General features: G+C 36.1%; 1 protein-coding gene across 2 annotated transcripts in view; it reads left to right on the top strand.

The window, feature by feature from the left end:
- The window catches only part of FGF14 (fibroblast growth factor 14), a 321475-nt gene that overhangs the window by 183520 nt on the left and 123596 nt on the right, over positions 1-14359 (top strand). The gene's annotated exons all lie outside the window — the stretch shown is intronic.

Below are 14359 nucleotides of genomic sequence, written 5' to 3'. Positions count from 1 at the left end.
GAATGTAAAATTATCTACCTTAATATTTTAAAATCAGCATTTGAATGAAAACGTGTTTAATCTTACTTTCCAAATCTAATTTCTGAATGATTTAGAAAAAAAAGATTGAATGAAAAATGAATGAATGAAAAAAAAGAGATTACTAGGAAAATTGTTTCCCAAAACTATGTCAATTAGACAAAATGGCAAATCTACCAAGATGGATTATTTAGGGAAAAGCGAACCTTTGAATGGAACAATGAGAATCTCTGAGAGAGAAAAATTGATGATGGTTTAAGAATTGCAGCTTATCCAGAATCCAGTAGCATAGGTAGCAAGAAACATTTTGAGGAGATGCCATATGCCTGTATTGAAAAAGCCTGCTGCTTTCTGATCCCAACTCAAGTTGTTCACTTTGCTATATGGCCAAATGACCTATAACCCCTCCATTTCAGCACAGTGCATTCCATATTATTTGAATAACAAATATCATGCCCCTATCGGAAACTGATTCAGAGGGGGAGGCCGAGCAGCTGACAGGGAGTGGGAGTGTGGCTCAGTTGGCTGTGGAAGGAACTGGGGAAGGGCAAAGGCTGGCTGGGCAGAGCAAGGGAGAGGTAGAGCAAGGGAGAGAGAATTCAGAGGAAGATCCAGGCCCACCCTCTTCATCCTAGGGCACGCAGAGAGGAACGGAGAAGGGAGCAACATGAGTTGCATGGCATACAGGGGAGGAAAGGGCCCTGATTCCCTTCATTAACTGCAGCTGGGAACACAGTGTTTAAAAAGGGAAGCTGTGGACAGCAAGTTGTTGGGAGCAAGGATGCAGTTATCTGGTATTGTCGAGGCTTATCTGGGTTCCTGGCGTCTTCCCAACTGTGTGTGTTTTGCTGGGCTTTCAAGTCTGCAATTCCTTTTCTTGCCCTGTCAAGCTAATTGCTGCAGCGTGGTTTGTGTGGGTTTTTATTTACAGTTTGTATGTACTTTATTTTCAGATTGAATTTCCTCCACTGAAAGATAGTTCTTGGGAGAGTTTTTTCTCCAGCCAAAGGTAACCTGGATATTGGGGGCAAAGTTGAAGGTATTAAAGGGACACTTCTTGCTTATTTGACTGTGTTGCCTTTGTGCCATGCCCCGGGTCACCACAACAAATCTGGCTTTTTCATTGCCAAAAGCAATAATTAAACTGAGGCAAGCCCCCCTCTTTACTGAAGTTTAGGAGGGTAAAAATGATATATTTTCTCTATATTGCTGAAGTACTTCGGGGGAAAAAGTGATGTACATGGCACTTTGTGGAAATGGCAGCTTAAATGTAACCGTTTCTGAAGGATGGCTTGTGCTTGTGGAACTCTGCTATAAAATATGACATCATCAGTTTCTTGATTGCTTTTGCTACAAGAAACAAGCAAGGTGTCTTTAAATATCTGCAGAGATTCTTAATCATTCGGCCTCTTTTCAATGATAGAAGGTAATCCCTCTCTATCCAATGGTCTTCTCTATCCAAAATGCGGACCTTGGGTTCTTCAAAAGAGTGAGTTTTGTCTTTTAAATGCAGATGGACTCCTGAATCTTGTCCTGACCTTTGAAGACAAAGGTCACTCTTTTGAAGACAACAAAGTCCACATTTTGGATAGAGAGAACCATGGCTTTGAAAGAGGGATAAAAGAATCCGACTGTTTTAGAATTGAACTACCCTCCCTCAATAGAGAGTGAGGAATAAGACACCACCGATCTCTAGTCCACAGTGCAGTCCTTCCAGCAGTTCCAAGAAGATTCCAGAACCAACTGCACCTTGATTCAGGTGACCTTGAGGACACAGATAAACTCACAAGTGGCCTCAGACTCAGAGAGAGTGCTAACAACCAGATGATTGCAAATAAATGCAATCCTTCCATTCTCCCCTCCCACCCTGGCCACCCTGTCGGAATCTATCCTTCCATCCTCACCATTAGAACTGATGAAGTTTCTTGGGTGAGAAGCGAAACCTTTTCTTCTTTTTCCTCAAAGAAAAAGCAGTCCAATTATCCTTTGAAAAAACAACTTTGAGATAAGGGTCCTTTTATTGAAAATAAAGTCAGGCAGACCAGACCATTTTTGTGTGCTGTACAATATAGTGGAGAAAGAAGCAATGCAATGTTATAAAAAGTCTATTAAAGCATCCTAACGACAGCTTTACTTGATACACCTCACTTCCAAGTATCCTTCTCCAGCTATGAATATAAAAGCTCTAAAAACCCATAAGGGCCACAAATATTGAAGAAATTGTTCATTAAATGTTTGCCATAATGATGTATTAGTTTTTAAACTTTATTCTATATATTGCTTTAAAAAACCTATTTGTTTCCTTTCTCCAAGCAGATAACAAAAAAATGCTTCAATATTTGACTCGATCTCTCTTACATTCTTCAGCATTGTTCTACACAGTTATTTCCGGCTTAACATATCTTTAATAAATTTTGCTTTATTAGCTCCATTTCACCGGGGCATTTACTAGAATGTCCTGCAAAAATAAATCAAATTATAGCACTAAGTGCTTAAAAATTGGTATGACTCAGAATTGGTATGCAAAGAAGAGATAATTATTTTTCAAAAGATTTCACTGTCCATGCTGGAAAAAACATACTGGAATTGGTTAATATAAAATAACAGCAGTAACTGCAATTCGGCAAAATAAAATGCTGTGACTTCATAAGCTGATATACTTGCTTGGCTTCTTCCTTTCCTCCTTCAGGGCTTTGGAAAAGTTGAAGAATCTTTACTTAATATCTTTCAAATTCCCCCAAGATTTAAAGACTGAGTTTTTGCACACAATAATATTTTTAAGGGTGATTATAAAAAAACATTAGCTCATTTCTGCCTTACATACTGTTTTGGAACTTGCTTGATTTGCATAATTAGATTATGAAAAATAAATGAGTTGGGGTTAATTTATGTGACAAATTGCTCACCCAACATATCCTTTTAAAAAAAAGTTCTGAAGCAAGGATAAAATGTTTCCTTTGCTATTTTTAGCCAATAGGGATTTTTTTTTGGTGGCAAGTTTTTTCCGCCATAACACTTGCTGTTAGAACTCTTACTTTGAAAGTAATTGCCATGGGAGACTAAGTAAAATATCATGGAATCACTGATTCCTTAGTAAATAGGATAATCCCTTCTCTATTTTATGTTGGCCACCAAAAGGCAGCAACCAACTGTTTTCATCCTATATTGAAGCTTGTTAGATATATAGCTAGATCATACAAGATATACAGTACTACACTGTGTAAAGATAATAAAATTGCCACATTCCAAGAGGGAATGATAAAAGTCATGTAAAATTTCAAACTTGGAGGCAGGACATTCACCTCTCTACCTTGTGAGCTTAAGAGAAGGCCATTTGTCCCATCAGCACCTGGTTCTGGAGTTGCGAGTGCGTTAAGCCCTTTCCTGGCTGTGTTACCATGTATGTACTATAACTTCCTCAGCTGCTATTTAATTTTCTTTTGTACCATGCTTGTAATTTTGTTTTAATTGTTCTTAAGGATTGTTCGCTGCTTATGGCCATTTGTTTGAGATAGGCAGTCATAAAAATTAAATAAATACACGAACAAATCAATATCTTTTACCATTTCCTTTAATTCAGTTGGGGTTTGGGGTACAATGTCAGCAGCATATGCACCTGGAGGGTATACATTTTACACCTCTTCAATATAGGTAAATGAAAATCCAAGTTGTTAAGAAATAAGCCCATAGAATTAATATACGATTTGAACAAGGAAGGTGCCAATCTGTATTTTGGAGTTTGGAGCTTAAGTGTTTAGTATATACTTTACTGATCATACTCAGACTAATTAGTCTATAATTCATTGATGCTTCTTTGTTATTCTTCTTATATGTGGATGTCATTATTGTCACTACTACCCCTTTGATATAAGGCAGGTTTGATCAACTGCGGTAAACAAAAGTTGCCTATCAGTTAGAATTCAGTTCTATTGCTTCCGATAAAGATTTGGTTAATACTTGGAGTTGTGCTCATTTCTAGCAATCCTATCAATTTTGTGATTTTGGACACTGATACAGATGGTCCCATTTCAAATTCTCCAGACTCTGTTAACACAGTTGTAGGATGAACAAATAGTCCTTGAGTTATAATGGTTCATTTAGTGACCATTTGAAGTTACAGCGAAACTGAAAAATGTGACTGATAACTGTTTTTCATAATTATGACTGTGGCAGCATCCCAGTCATCACATGATCAAAATTCAGACACTTGGTAGCTAGCTCATATTTATGATGGATGAAGTGTCCGGTTTTTGCGTAGTGAAATGAGGTTTATCTGAGGCGTGATTATTGCTAATTATTGCTAATTGATTATGTGATCCACTTTTGCAACCTTCTGACAAGCAAAATCAGTGGGGAAGCCAAATTCACTTAACAACCATGTTACTAACTTAGCAACCGCTGTGATTCACTTAGCAACTAGCTAAAGCTACTAGCTACTAATCACCGCTGTGATTCACTTAGCTACTAGCTACTAACCTAGCAACCACTGTGATTCACTTAGCAACTAGTCATAAAATGGGGCAAAATTCACTTAACAAATTATCTCGCTTAGCAACAGAAATTATGGGCTCCATTATGTTCATATGTCCTAGGACTACCTGTATAATTGGGTTCAGCACATAGGGTTGTATAACACAGGGGTGCCCAACCTGTGTTGTGGTCTGCCAGCAGCCTGCAGAGACTGCAGCAGAGTTGGACAATGGGGAGGAACATAGGCCAGTCTTGGAGTCTGGGGAGTACTTGGACAAGGGTCCTGCATCCGATGCAGAGATGGGGCCAGAGCCATCTGGGAGTTGTGTGCTGATTCCGGAGCCTCTAGAATCTGACAGCAGCGAGGCCGAAGAACAAGGGGAGCCTGTTCCCAGTGTGCGTGTACGCAGAACTGCCAGAAGGCAAGAACAGTTAAGGCAAAAGCGGGTGACTCGGGAGTAAGGCTTGGAGGTGATTGGCACTCCCATGAGACATAAAGGAGGAGCAAAGGGACAGGAAACTTTGCAGGAAGCAACTTTGTTCTCTCTGTTCAGATTAAACCTTGAAGCTCTGTGTAGACTTTGACTCTGTTTGGCTTTTTACAGTTAATTTGGCACGTTAGTTGTTGGCAGCAATTCAAAGAAGATAAAGGTGGGTGCTTATCTCGAGAGACTGTTTGGGACTCTTTACGAGCTGGGAATGAATATAATTCCCAGCCGTTGAAATAAAAAGATGGTTGTTTGGACTAAGCGTGTGATTAATTACGGTCTCAAGAAGTCTTGGTCACAACAACCTGTGGGCCATGGCCCATTACCAAGTCATGACCTATTTGCAACCAGGTCATGTGAGCGGTAGCTGGCTTGTGCATGATGCGCACACACAGCCTGACTCGTGTAAGCTGTGGGCACCAGCACTTGCATCCCTAAATGAAGTTTTATGTGTGCAAAGACGTCTCCTCTTCCCCCTCTTAACCCTCCCCCGGTGCCAGGCCGCCAACCTGGGAAGGTAGGGGTATGCTGCTATAACATATTTCCCATACTGATATACATGAGTGGTTTAAAAGAAGTATAAATCAGAATGAACTGGTATGATAAGAATGAAATGATAAGAATAAGAAAGATGTTACCAGAGTATATTCTGTCTTTCTATTACTGTAGGAATGGGATTTTGTCAAATCTCCCATCCCAGGTTTTTTTTTTTATCATCAGCTAATACTATCTTGCTTGATTTAATCTAATATAAATGTAAAATTTTTATCTAAAATAACAAAATATAAATGTCTAAGGTTTCTTCCTTCTTCTTTCGACTTGAAAAAGAAACTCCATACCTTTAAAAACCCATTTTCCCATTGCATAATCTGTCTTTTGAAAATCATCCTTAAAAAATAAACAATTCTTGTGTTCTAGCACAAAAATATCCTTTTTTTTTTCAATTGCCTGTACATCTGCCTTTAGGTAATATTGACTTCTATGCAACTCGATATAAATCTCATTCAGTTATCTTCCTTGATACTCATAAAATAATGTATTCTTTTAGGGATGGTAATAGGTCTCTGTTCTTTATCCAGATTTCTGTGCCACTGCATGCAGCAAATGTGATATGGAGTTCTATACTGCCTGTTAGTTTTCTAGGCAAATAACAAATGTAACAGTGTCTACTGCTGGCAAATCAGGCAATTGCACTATACATTATAGAAAAAAGGCTGTTAAAACTGTTGTGACAAATGATAACGGCGCAAGATTCTTTTAAAATTAACAGCAGTGGATTTGCATGACAAAGCAATAAATAATTATTCATACAGCATTGCTAATAATACAAGTGGACATTTGAATTAATTATCAGTGGCAATGCAATAACTCCAGCTTTGCACTGTCTAATATAAAATTTCTAGAGGATGCTTTAAAAGACAAATAATTTAGAATTAACTAGGATTAATGGTTTCCTTTATAGCCGAATCTCCCACAGATAATGTGACCTGATCTTATCTATCATGTTTAAAATACAGATTTTAATATTTTTTTTGCACAGCAGAATGCCATTTGAATTTTCTGTTGCATTAAAGAATCAAAGAAAAGGCTGTTTTATCAAATGTTGACTTTAATCCTATCCATTCATATGTCACACTGAGCTTCCCATGGCTTACTTTGAGGAAGTGTTTTGTTGATAGAATTATAGCATTGAAAAGGTCTTGAAGGATCACATAAAATAATCTTGATTGAGGGTCCACCACATTTTTAAATCCATAGATTCCAGAACTGACCAAAGTCACAGTATGGTGTCTTCCATTAATTAGTGGCGCAGTGGTTAGAATGCAGTACTGCAAGCTACTTCTGCTGACAGCCAGCTGCCTGCAATTTGGCAGATCAAATCCTACCAGGCTCAAGGTTGACTCAGCCTTCCATCCTTCTGAGATGGGTAAAATGAGAACCCAGATTGTTGGGGGCAATACGCTGACTCTGTAAACTGCTTAGAGAAAGCTGTAAAGCACTATAAAGTGGTATTTAAGCCTAAATGCTATTGCTATTTGTAGGAAGAAAGATATCCTAGTTGATTTTGAAGTAATCAAATATTAGCCTAACATTCAATACCTAGCATATCAGATATTAGCAATGATTGCAATTCTTAGCTTCTCCGGGGAAATGGCATTGAGATAGTTGAGAATTTTAGGGTTCTACAGCAACCAGAAGAAAGGGATGAGTGGGGAAGACAGAAAGAGAAATTTCAGCCAAAATCTTATATATAGAATATACTTATAATATAAGATTACTCTAAAATCGAATTCTGCTGACTGCCGGCAGTTTGATTTTCACTGGCTCAAGGTTGACTGAGCCTTCCATCCTTCTGAAGTCAGTAAAATGAGATTGTTGGGGCAATGTAGTGACTCTATAAACGAGGGTTGTAAACAATGAAGCAGTATATAAGTCTAAGTGCTATTGCTATTGCTAAAAGCTGTAACCTTATACAGCATTAATTGCATACACAGTTACAGTATTTATGAGTAAACTCCACTGAATTTACTTCTGTAAATGCATAGGACTGATATTGATTCTTTATAGAAGATGGAAGATATAGATAGAAATGAGAAGCAATTGAATACCTGTTCCCAATTTTAATTTTTAGCCTGAATAATAGGAAATATTGATAGTCTTCAGGATTCAGCATCCTCCCCTGGAATCTAGGAGATGAATTTCTCAGTAGATTTCAGGGGTAACTTTTATATTGGTAGCTGACTGTTATCATTCACATATTTTTATGTAAGCAAATGTGTTATAATAAAGTATTATGTAATGCCAGCTGGGTGATTAACATGTTAAAGAATTTTATTCTGAACTGATACTAGCATATGTCAAACATCTTTTATAATTTAGTGGCTTTTTAAAAAGATTTTAGCATCTTGGGTTTTTCCCCAAGATTTTAAAGATCTCTTTGAATTGGGTAGGAGATATTCCTTGATCCTGAGTGGGCAGTACCACTTTATAAATATGCATCTTTAGTTCTAATAATGTTTCACTGGTGGGTTTGAGATAATTAGTTCATAATATTCAAAATTCATACCTGAGATTTTTTTTTTATTAGAATCAACCAAGGTGATTCAAAAGAGAAGTATAGAACATCATTAAACAAGATGAAAAAATAGTCAGCAGATTGATATTTATGGAAATAGAATATGTCTCCTGCACCAGTATGCTATACATAGGGATTGAGTCAGTCAACAAAATCTGGGAGTTGATTGAATAACTTCAAATAGTACTCAAGGGTTATTCCCTCCCCATAAACAGTTGTTCATTGGGTCACTTCTACTTGCAGAAGCTAGTCTCAATAATGAATTTTTCTGATCACTCTGCATGTAGAAGACATAAGTACCATATTTCAAGAAAAGAAACACAAAACTGATTGTGGTAGTTTGGTACTGTTGATATGTTGTTGCTTTTTAATTCTTTGTTGTTATTATGCCAGTCTCATTCAGCCTTGTTCTGCAAGTTCCTGTAAATGTGAGAACAGTTGTTTCTCTGAATCTGGCTACAGTTCTATTTGTTCCTCATAATTATGCCTCTATCAATTTTGACAGCATAGGCTCCAAGCATCTCATGCTATTCCTATATTGGTAATATTTAGTTTTCAAACTTTGCTTTAATTTTCACTTAGGGTCCAAGATGCAACTGTGGCAAAACATTATCTTTATGATGGTTAGCGTATTGGAATTTTCAGAGGGATTTTGCTGATTGCTTTCAGTTAAAAATTGCAAGTTTATTTCCAACAATAGAATTGGGATTATAGCTGTCAGTGCATAAATAGTCCTTATGTAAGGCAGGGACCTTTATTATATTTGGGTCTTACAAATAAATATATCCATACTTTAAATGAAATAGCTACATGAAAACATTCCTGGAATGAATTACCAGCATTGTCCATGGCACAAGGTAACAGATCTGTTTAATACTGCTGCTTTTATAGATTTAAAACCCTAAATATTGCACATCATACAGATATTTTCTTTTAAAAATTTGTGTAATGTGTTAATGTTGCTTGCTATAAACATTATAATTTTTGCAGCAGAACCCTCATTGGTTTTCTTTTCTTTGGGGTTTGTAACAGTATGTCTTGATTTTTATTAGATCAAGAGTTTTGTTCAGGATGGAGTCCCTGAGGTAATTCTGTCTTCCACCACTCATCTGCCTTAATTTTTTTCTCCTGATGATCCCAAAGAAATTAGTGGAACAGCAGAACAGAGCATCTCCCAAATGCCAAATGCCGAACTTCTCAGCTTTTTGTCATATTCTTTAACTACTATTAGTTTCCTAGAGTCTTTTAAGCATACTTATTCTTCACCCCTTGCTGAAGAAAAACTCCTTTGTTCCATCTTTGTGCTCAAGTCCCACTGACTATATGTCTTTGGTTCCTTTTTCACCTGAAGTCATTGAGAGAGTTTTCATCTTACACAAATGAGTCTTCATCTGTCTTTTAGTAGCCTTCTCAATTTATATCAACTAAGATTTCAGACAGGGCATTCAAATTGGATAGCACTCTACCAGTGATATCTGGTGACCAAGTTCCATTACTTTATATTGGTATTGATATTTTGGGACCTGATAGCAGTAAGTGACAGTATTGATAATTAGACATCGCTCTAAGGTTACAGTATTTGGACATTACTGGTAATGCACTGGACTGGTTTTGATTTCTTGTTCAGTCTGAAAAATTTCCCCTTATAGTGGGTATCTCTCTTGGGGGTTCATGGGAAGACTTATTTTGTTCACTCTTCCTTTGATTCATGATCAGGAAATCCAATAACATAATTATATTGATCATATTGAAGTCTACTGATCTTCTGACTGTTGATCAACTGTAATGGAATGTCTTGGAATACGATGGAGTAAACATTTTCATTTGGTTGTCCAACTATCTGAAAGTGAATATGGACAAGACTGAGACTGTTTATTTGTTCATTATTTTTCATTTCAATCCCACTGCAATCTAAGTGAATCTCGGTAGTTGGGTTTTTATGTTTCAATCTGATTTTTCTTTCCATGACTCTTCACATTTGTCTCTAAGGGCTCCCAGATTGCTCCAGTTTCTTCCAACTGCATCTTGGAGAACTTGACTGATGGCCAACTATGTCTATTTATGGTTTCTATAGCTAGAGTTTCTAAATTTCATTAAGTGAATATCTGTAGGGTGTTAGGGGTTTCTGATGGAGGTGACTGCAGTGTTACTAGTCTCTGCTTTGTTTGTCACTATTTTGGATACAGTCCATTATTCCCTAAGATTCTGACAAAACACAAATCCAGCAAATACCCCCCCCCCCACGCACACACTGTATATATGGTACTTTATCAAGTTACACAATCAGCATATGTCATTACACTGTCCAGCCTAAGAACATCTAATGTTTAAGAAAACTTAAAAAGTATGACATAAGTTTTCTTAGCTATGTAAAGATAACTCTTCTGAGAGGAACAATGCTCTTAACAGGATTAATTAATGCAAATAGATTAATCAGTACTTAGCCACCATCAAACTCACTTGGGCAAGGCCACACTGTAAACTATGGACTAATTTAATAAACATAACAACTGCCGCCTAGGTCTCTAGTTATCATCTGTGCCAATTAGACTGCTCATTTATGAGCATACCCTGAGTGTTAATCTGCTATTATGTTGCTTATAAGCTATTCCATTTGTAAACACAAAAGAGTGGCTAACTTCTCTTAAGCCTTCAATATAATTCTTCAGTGCCTCCTAGCCTAGAAATACAGAAGCTATCAATACCAATGTAGGGGATTACTGACAGTAGTGGTTTAAATTTCTCATCAGTTCCCTTCCTTTTTGATTAGCAAGTGAAGAAGCAAGGGCTGGAGAGAGAACAAAGCTAAAGAATACATAATATAGAGACACAGCATTAATATTCAATTAATATTGAATGCAAATTCTTTAGTTACATGTGGAGATTAGGTTTCATTGTTGTGAACTGGCTCTCTTGAATTCCCTAGATCCTCCTGTAGTCATTTACACAGCAACAAACAGCTACTAGGATTTGTGAAATTTAATGAAATATCAGTAATATTTCTGGACATGCCTTTACAAAGTGATACTACCTTTATTGCTTTATTTGTTTGTTTCCAGAGCATATGTGAATTTAAGCAGGCTGGGAAAATTTGTTGAGTATTTTTAGAATTAAAATTCTGCATTTTAGAGATAAAATTATGCCATTTGTTATTTGTTTTTAAGATATTGGTTCCTTATGATAGTATACAGTTGTAAATAAATAGGAAACAAAGCTGTTTATATATGTGTGTAGATGGTTTCCATATTTAATAGAGAGCCACTTTTCTCTGTAGAAAAGCCTACATCTTCACTAAATATAATAGCCCTGTTTTTATGGAGAATAAAAACAAGGTGCATGTTAATCTCTGGTTGCATAAAGTGTAGAAAGAAATACACACTCTAGGTAAAAGGGTGATAGATAATTTGAAATTGAAAAGAAGAGTAAGTTACTTCAATCAAATATTACTCATCTTTCTTATTCTTTGCTAAATTAGTATCTGTTCTGGACGATAAGTTGTATAAGCAACATACATTTGTTCATTTCATTACAATATCTGTACTTTGTCAAGCTGTTTTCCTGTTGCCTCAAACTGAAAGTAAGATTTACTAAGATGAAACAGATGGGATTACAAGAATATCAGCAACTGAACTCTTTCCTATTTAGATCCAATTTTTCCTATAATACGTTAAACTATCATCTTTTTAGTTTTGTTTCTAACAGACTTCCTGTGAGATATTTTTTCACTGAATGGAAAAACTTGCAGATAGCTGTGTTATATAACTGTGTCCTGAGTCTTTATCAGTCTGGAAACCAACAATTACATATTTAAGTGATTCCCGAGTTAATGTATTTCATTCCATTTACACTAGAATTAAAACAAAAAGTGCAGATTATAATAGCAGTAATTCTGCTCTCTGTAAATCTTTGGGTCATGGAAGAGTTATTTCATATCATATTAAGGAAAGTCTAGACTCAGTAGACAGGTTGAATGATTTGCTCAATAACCTCAGGCAACCAGGACCTGAGGGAACTTTTGAAATATCACACTGTATTGTTTCCTTTGTGTTTCAGCTGGGTGAAGTTCATTAATGAAAGCTACTGATGATAGAAAGACCTTTATGCCAAGTGATCTTGGATGTCTCAGTTTATAACTCAGCTTCTTTCCTAACATTCTACATTTGCTTGTGTACTAAGTATTGTTTTAATTGAATAGCACTTAGAAGCATACATATTGAAGTGAGGTGCACAAAGCTATTGTTAAGAAATGGGCCAGAATTGTGAGAAGAAAATAACACAATAGACAAACAGAGAGGGAAGAAGGAATGTAAAAGAAGAAAAGCTAAGAAGGTAGGAGGTTGAGAGAAATAGAATAAGGCAGTTTAGATAGCAATGGCTTACCGATAGTAACTGATGTAATTGTAAAGTTGCAAAGAAAAAATAGCAAAAGTTAAGCCAATGTGAAATGTGCAAAATGAACTAGGAAGCAGAGAACAGCAGGAATAAGGATAAGTATTTGTGAAAAGGCCTTAGACTGCGACTTGATTAGAAACTGAATGTGCATTAACCCTGTGAGAAGCTGTTACTGGGGCAATCTAAGGGTCATGTGTATATGATTCAGATTGTCCAAGGATCTACTGATACAGTTGTACAAGGGAAGTATTGAGTCTATCATTTGTACTTCAATAATTGTCTGGTTTGGCATTGCATCCAAACAGGACCGGGACAGACTTCAATTGATAGTTAGGACTGCAGAAAAAACAACTGCAACCAGCCTTCTTTCCATTGAGGATCTGTATACTGCATGGATTATAAAGAGGGCTGAGAAAATATCTACAGATCCCCTCATACCCTGGGCATAAACTTTTCAACTTCTCCTCTCAGGATGCTGCTATAGGGCATTACATGCCAAAACAACTAGATACAAAGACAATTTTTCCCCTGTGCCATCACTCTGTTGAACACAGGACTATCTTAGACCTAAAGATAGGGCTGTATTGCTATTATTCTTTTCATCTTTCTCATTTCTAATTGCCTTATCTTCTCATCTTTCCTATGATCTTCTCCAATAGTATCCTATGATTGATCATGTTGTTTGTATCTTATGATTAATGACTGTAACTATGATTTATTATCTATGACCTATTACTTCGTTTGTACGTGCACTGAGAGCTTATGCACCAGAGACAAATTCCTTGTGTCTAATCACGCTTGGCCGATAAAAAATTCTGTATGTCTACCTTGTTCTTCTTTGCCTCACGGTTAATAAATGATTCCAAGGTATCAACCTGCATTTTTGTTTTCTTCAGTTGAATGAACATTATGTGTATATACTGAGAAGTGTACATTCTGAAAGTCTTGTCCAGTAAAAAGGAACAATTTAGCTGTAACCTAGATTTGGCTATAAAAGAGATGTTGTGATATATTTTAAGTGGAATCTGCAAATATTCATCTTGAATATAAATTAATATAAAAATAAAGCCAGTCTAGAAATCACTCAGTAATCATATAACATATGCACTATTTTTCCCAAAACTTCCTATTTACCATATAGCTACAACAATGAAAAACTATCATCTGAAATCATTGATTTTTTTCAAATTATTTTGTTCTTTTATTATACAGCAGAAATGACACCCTAAAATTACAATAATACCTTCTTAGTTGGTAGTCACACAATCAGTAAAATATATGTTCTCCTTCTGCAAGCCTGTTAAAAGATCTTTGTTCTAAACAAATGTGTTACATATCAATATTTTGTTCTTGCTAGAAGTGTGTATTTTAGCACAGATTTAAGTCAGTAGATGGCTCTCTTGAGTTTCCCTTGGTACACCTAACATAGTAAATAGCTACCCTAGATTTTCAAATTATAAGAGAATTTATTTTTCTTCATGATTTTGAAAGAAAACCTTACTCAATTTCGATGTTTTTTTTTTGTTTTGCATCATTTTTACCCATTTTTCATTAATTTGCATCCTCATTTTTCATACAGTATCAGATATACAAACTGAATTTTATGTGACTAAAGTCACAATGTTTCCAAAGTGGAATAACATAGAACAAATAAAATGAGGGAGATGTAGAGAGGAAACTTACCATTAATAACTGGTACATGACATATGGTCATTGCAAGACTACCTGATTAAATAATATGGCCCTAGTACAGAGTTTAGATTTTACATTAGTAGTTTATTAGTAGTTTTCCTGCAGGTGAAATTACTTGGTGAAAAACCCATTACATTTCTTGAAGTTTGATTTTATTTTCTGCCTTGCATGGAAATTCCACAAGTAAAGAACTGTTTCTCAATATCCTCAAAATCTTTTCTTT

Source organism: Pseudonaja textilis, chromosome 8 (assembly GCF_049901715.1).
Source record: "Pseudonaja textilis isolate UNSWEBS1 chromosome 8, rPseTex1.2, whole genome shotgun sequence".
Lineage (NCBI taxonomy): Eukaryota > Metazoa > Chordata > Lepidosauria > Squamata > Elapidae > Pseudonaja > Pseudonaja textilis.
This window is presented reverse-complemented; position numbering and strand designations above follow the sequence as displayed.